The 5846-nt window shown below is 38.3% G+C and overlaps 1 pseudogene; it reads left to right on the forward strand.

Moving 5' to 3' along the window:
• Positions 1-795: 795 nt before the first annotated feature.
• LOC130726751 (sucrose transport protein SUC2-like) lies at positions 796-5296 on the forward strand (annotated as a pseudogene).
• Positions 5297-5846: the final 550 nt, after the last annotated feature.

Here is a 5846-nt window from a genome sequence, read left to right on the forward strand (position 1 = left end):
ATTTGAACCAAACCATGAAATAAAATTTCACGGTGGTTTTATACTATAAAGTGTTCTATATACTTCTACCCCACTCATGCACTCGATCTGATTCTTATTTTGCTATAGAATGTCTGCAATAAATTGGTTTTTTAATGGCCTTTTCATGTTTTTTTTTTTATTTTGTGCCCTCGGCCGTGTGAAGAATTCATGATGATATGATTGTTATGGAAAAAGAAACATGATAACAAATGGAAAACATGATATATACAAGAGTGTTTCTTTTAAGACATTAATTCCTTAGAAACTGTAATATAATTCTGAGGCTGGTGTTGACTCTAATTGTGATTGCTTTTTGTCTATTTGCATACTTTAATTTGAGGTTACGTGACCTTTTCTTTAATCTTCTATTCATAAATTTACTTTGATTATTGGTTCTCAGATATAATATGATCTATTTCTATTGTGACTATGGCCAATTTTCAGATAAAAAAATTGCACACTAAATGTATGTTCTATAACTTATCCTGTGAGTTCTATATCTCAAAGTCAATTTTCTTGCCTGTAGGTTTTAGGTATTATTTTCCCTTTTATTTTGTAAACCAAATAGAATTGATGGAGAGCACAAGGAGTGCCCAGCTCAAAAATAAGTAAATAGCAAAAGACAACATGCTGTGTCTCTTAATTTTTCTAATATTACATAAATATCACAATTCCACTTCCTCAAGGGATCCCGACACACTTGGTGCCACAGCACAGAGTTAACACTCCCCAAACCACCACTCTCTTCCCCAACAGATAGCCTTGTTTGCGAGTGGTACGTGGTGGCTGTGTGGTAATTGCAACAGCTTTTTTTTTTATAAGCAAACTATGTATATAATAGGGAAGTACTAGGTGTACTTCAAACTAAATTACAAGAGAAGAGAAAGAAAGAAAGAAAGAAAAATAAGGAACTAGCTAACCCATCTCTGGAAAGACTATCTAACAATATGGCCAACACTCAACTACCAATCTTTACAATAATCTTAGTCTACCAGAAACATACAACGAACTCCACTAGAAATCACAAGAAGGCAGCAGCCCAAAAGGACCAGGATCTCAACGTGGAGTGGAGGCAGCCAGCAGAAATTAGAGCAGCATCAATTAAGAGAAGATTTATAGGCTACTCAAACAAATGAGAGGGTTTGACAGCCATTCATACATAGAGAAACAAAACCCTTTCAATTTACCTCTTAACCATAGCCATGCCTTGTATTGGATCATATCCAAAGCTGTTGTGAGGTCCACTACTACTCCATTAAAAATCACATTATTTCTCATGTTCCAGATGAACCAGATTGTAGAGAGCCAAATGAAACCCAATCCTAATTTTTGTCCCTCTCACAGTGGCTTCCTAGGAACATTAAGAGGTGAATATTACCTTCACTTGGCGAAGCCGTTGTAATACCAATCCAACTGTAGACAAGGTTCCAGATTTGCCAAGATTTTGGGCAGGTGAAAAACAAATGTGTTGTTGTTTCCTCATGAGCAGAACATAGAGAGCACAAGGCTTGAGCTGTACCTTGAATTATCCCCCTCCTTTTCAGATTCTCCTTCGATTGCACCCTATTTAGAAGAACCTTCCAAGCCAAGGATACCGCATTCGAAGGAGCTTTGATGGACCAGAGTTTGCGAAAGACCTTGTCTTGAGGTTCAATCACAGCAACTTGTAGAAGTGCATTAGCAGATTTTACAGAATAGTTACGAAAGACCTTGCAACAGCTACTATTCCTCCCTACTACATGAATAAAGAAAATATTCTTCCCTGCTACTTTTAAAATGAGAATGCCACTCTTAATATTAGATAGAAGCTTCTTCATATATATAGTTGCAAGATAAACTAATCGTTTTTCTTTCTTTCTCAAGTACTTTCACCATGGAACCTCCTACACAGAATACACAGCCCACCCCTCTAAGGAAGGTGATTGTTGTGGCATCCATCGCGGCTGGGATACAATTCGGTTGGGCGCTCCAGCTTTCCCTCCTCATGCCTTACATCAAGCTTCTAGGCGTTACACACAAGTCTGCCCCTCTTGTCTGGCTCGGTGGACCCATATCTGGGGTGTTCGTCCAGCCCATTGTGGGCTACTACAGCGACCGTTGCACCTCCCGCTTTGGCCGTCGCCGCCCATTTATCTTCGCTGGCACAATTGCGGTCGTTGTCGCGGTCTTACTCATCGGCTATGCCGTGGACCTTGGGCATGCATTTGGGGACGACCTCTCAAAGAAAACTCGCCCCGGCGCCATCACCATCTTTGTAGTCGGATTTTGGGTACTCGATGTCGGCAACAACATGCTTCAAGGCCCCTGTCGTGCCTTCCTCGGCGATCTTTCCACTGGTCAGACGAGCAGTTTTCGTACCGGCTACACCCTCTATTCATTTTTCATGGGCCTTGGTAATAAGAAAAGAACAATCCTATATCATTTTGCATTAAATTCAAATGACATTGCTATCTTGTAATACAATTGGCATTTGATACTTCAATAGGTAATCTGCTGGGATTTGCGGCAGGTGCATACGGCAGGCTCCACAATATCGTTCCCTTCACAAAGACGAAGGCATGTGACGCGTTATGTGCTAACCTGAAAACATCCTTCTTCATAACGATCATCCTTCTGCTCCTTGTTGTCATCTTCGCACTCGTTTATGTGCGCGACCCTCCAATCGGGCCTGTTCAAGAGACCGGCCACAATGTGAGTAATCAGTGGTTCGTAGGGCTCATCGGCGCCATTAAAGAGTTGAAGAAGCCAATATGGATGTTGATGCTGGTGACCGCCATCAACTGGATTGCTTGGTTCCCTTTCGTCATCTACGACACTGATTGGATGGTGCGGGAGGTGTATGGTGGGGATGCAGGGACGGTAGCGTACGATGCTGGGGTTCATGCTGCCACATTAGGGCTGATGCTGAATTCGATGGTGGTGGCTTTGACTTCACTAGTTGTGGAGCGGGTGAGCCACGGTGTTGGGGGGACCTAACAAACTATGGGGGATGGTTAATTGCATTCTTGCAGTTTGCCTCACCATGACAGTGCTCATTGCCAAGGTGGCAGAGCATGAACGCCAGGTGAGCAGCGGCGCCACCGTCGGGAATCCATCCACTGGAGTGAAGGCCAGTGCCATGATCCTCTTCTCCGTCCTCGGAATCCCTCTTGCGGTAATTTTCATTTCTTTTTCAATCTTTATTGCCTATCGTCAAAAAAATAAACTAATACACTCCTTTTCTTAACATGTGTGCAGATTACTTATAGCATCCCATTTGCGCTTGGATCGATATACTCAACCAGTACAGGGGGAGGACAAGGTAAATCAAGTCACATGCCACTCGCTGTATTTTTTCACGATCTGAAATAATTCATGGATGCATTAAGCTATATTTGAATAAATTATTGAATTTGGTCCCTATTTAGTTTTTTTATTTTGGTTCCTCTAAAATAGCAAATAATTGATTTTTGTCCTTCTGTTCTTTTTATGGCATTGTGTGGCGGTTAGAAAAGCCACTAAAACATGCTGTAATAGTTTTTGTGCATTTGTGACATTTTTTTAAACCACCACAATTTTTTTATGAAATGTTTATTTAAAAATTTAGGCCAACTAATATAATTAATCGTTGTTAACTAAATATAATCAGTTTTTTTCTTTCCATTTTCAGGTTTATATTTTGGAGTTCACAATATTGCAATGGTCATTCCACAGGTTAGAAATCTATTTACTTTAACATATTTGCCTCTTTCTATTCTTAAATACCTTAATAATTGTAACCAAAAATGTTTGAAAGTAAACCAAAAATTACTTAATAATTAGATATATAGGCGCTGAGGAATAGATGGAGGGTGGTTATTTAATTGAAGTGTTGCAACTGATGCCTTTTTCTGTAAGTCTGGTTTGGATGTAAGATGGTTGTTTGTCTGGTATATGAGTCTGCAAAAATGATTGTCAACCTGATATACGCCGGCCTTAAAATTTAGTTATAATGGCAGCGTCCACGTGTGTTGTGCGTTTGATGCTAACCATGCACCTTATTGAGGTAACTTAAGTTTAAATCTACACTCTCTTATAAATTATATATAAGTGTAAATGAGGTGGTAATATATAATAGAAATATTTAAAAAATAAAGATAAATAGGACATGTCATAACTGACATAACTAAAACATAAGAGAGATAGATAGAGACGAAAGTGGAAATGAAATGAAAGGGATGACAATTTTTACCTGCATATGGGGATCCCTGCGGGGATTGCTCCATTTGGGGACCTGATCTAGGGAAATTTTTCTCTGTGGGGATGGGGTGGACGGAATTTCCCTGAGGCAAATTTTGGGATGGGGTGGGGGATCACCCTTCCACCCCATATACATAGGTAAAACTTTAATAATACCCTTAATAATAAAGTCAAGTAGCTAATAAAAAAATATAAAAGATCACAAGCGTAGCTAATCAGGTACTTCAAAATTTCAATTTGAACAACATATATTTAATGAAAATAAAGATGTTGACTGAGGTAAAGAAATAGCTGGTTTTTACATATATATAAACATTTGTGGTCCAAGTATAAATTTATGTATTTTTTATTTTATTTGTAATGATGTATTAGTGATTCTCATGGAGACTCATGGGGACCTGTGGGGAAGTGGAGATTGGGGATATGGTGAAAATTGACCCCACCACGAGATTAGGGAGTATGAATGGGGACAGGGAAGAGGTGCGAAGATGGGAAGTGGAGAAGCACTCCCCGCCCCCTATGGAAGTGTGAATGTGTGATGACCCAATAGTAGTTATTGTCAAATGCTTTAAGTAGTTTTAGACTATTAGGTGTACTAGCTCTTTAGATAGTTGATGAAATTTATCGATAATCTTATTTATATGCCTAATAAAACCATTTTATGTTACAGATAATTTAACTACTTATTGTGCATACATGCAGATAATTATATGGGGATTAAGTGGACCATGTGATGCTTTATTTGGTGGTGGTAACTTGCCGGCGTTTTTGGTGGGTGCCATAATGGCCGTTGTTAGTGCCATATTGGCAATAGTTTTGCTGCCTTCTCCAGCGCCAGCTGATCATACGGCAAATGCTTGATTTATTATGCAACATTGATATTCTTATTGTTAACTTTTGTTTTGCCGTTTCTTTGGCATTGGTTTTTTTTTTTTTGAAATTGCATTGGTTGTTAACCATATTGATGTTTTCTTTTGAACGTAACCATATTGATGTTTGTAACACTTGTATTATACCTTAAAAGTAATAATTGTATTATTAATTTAATGATGAGATCATTGTTTTTCTACTCCACCTTTCATAACTGGAAAAATTGAGTTGACATTTATTCATATTTTTTATTGAAACTATCTTATTCATAGAATCTTATCAAAATAAGAGTTGTACGTATATACCAGAAAGAAAATGAGCCATTAACATCAACAGTTACTAAACACAATCTAATTAAATTGCACGATGCCTTGCTTTTCATCAATATGGGCAGAACTAAATATTAAAAGTAGAGATTCACACCTTCGTTCCTTCCTTCACAACAAATGCTACAGTTCCAGACACCATATTAAGGTAGTTCTAGATCACCAACAAGCTGCATACATTATGTAAGATAGTTTGAATGAGTGATTTTCTCATTGATCTGAACTCAATATAAATACATACAGTAAGGCTAAAGTTAAAATATCTAACTTAATTACATGAAATCAATTGGCTTAATTACAAGAGACTAATTAGCATATATATAATTCATATTCTGTGATGTCCCACAGCTGAAGCGGGAGTTTCACGGACGCTTAAACTGATCCGGAAGGGAGGCCTTTGGTGAAGATGTC

Source organism: Lotus japonicus, chromosome 6 (assembly GCF_012489685.1).
Source record: "Lotus japonicus ecotype B-129 chromosome 6, LjGifu_v1.2".
Classification (NCBI taxonomy): Eukaryota; Viridiplantae; Streptophyta; class Magnoliopsida; order Fabales; family Fabaceae; genus Lotus; species Lotus japonicus.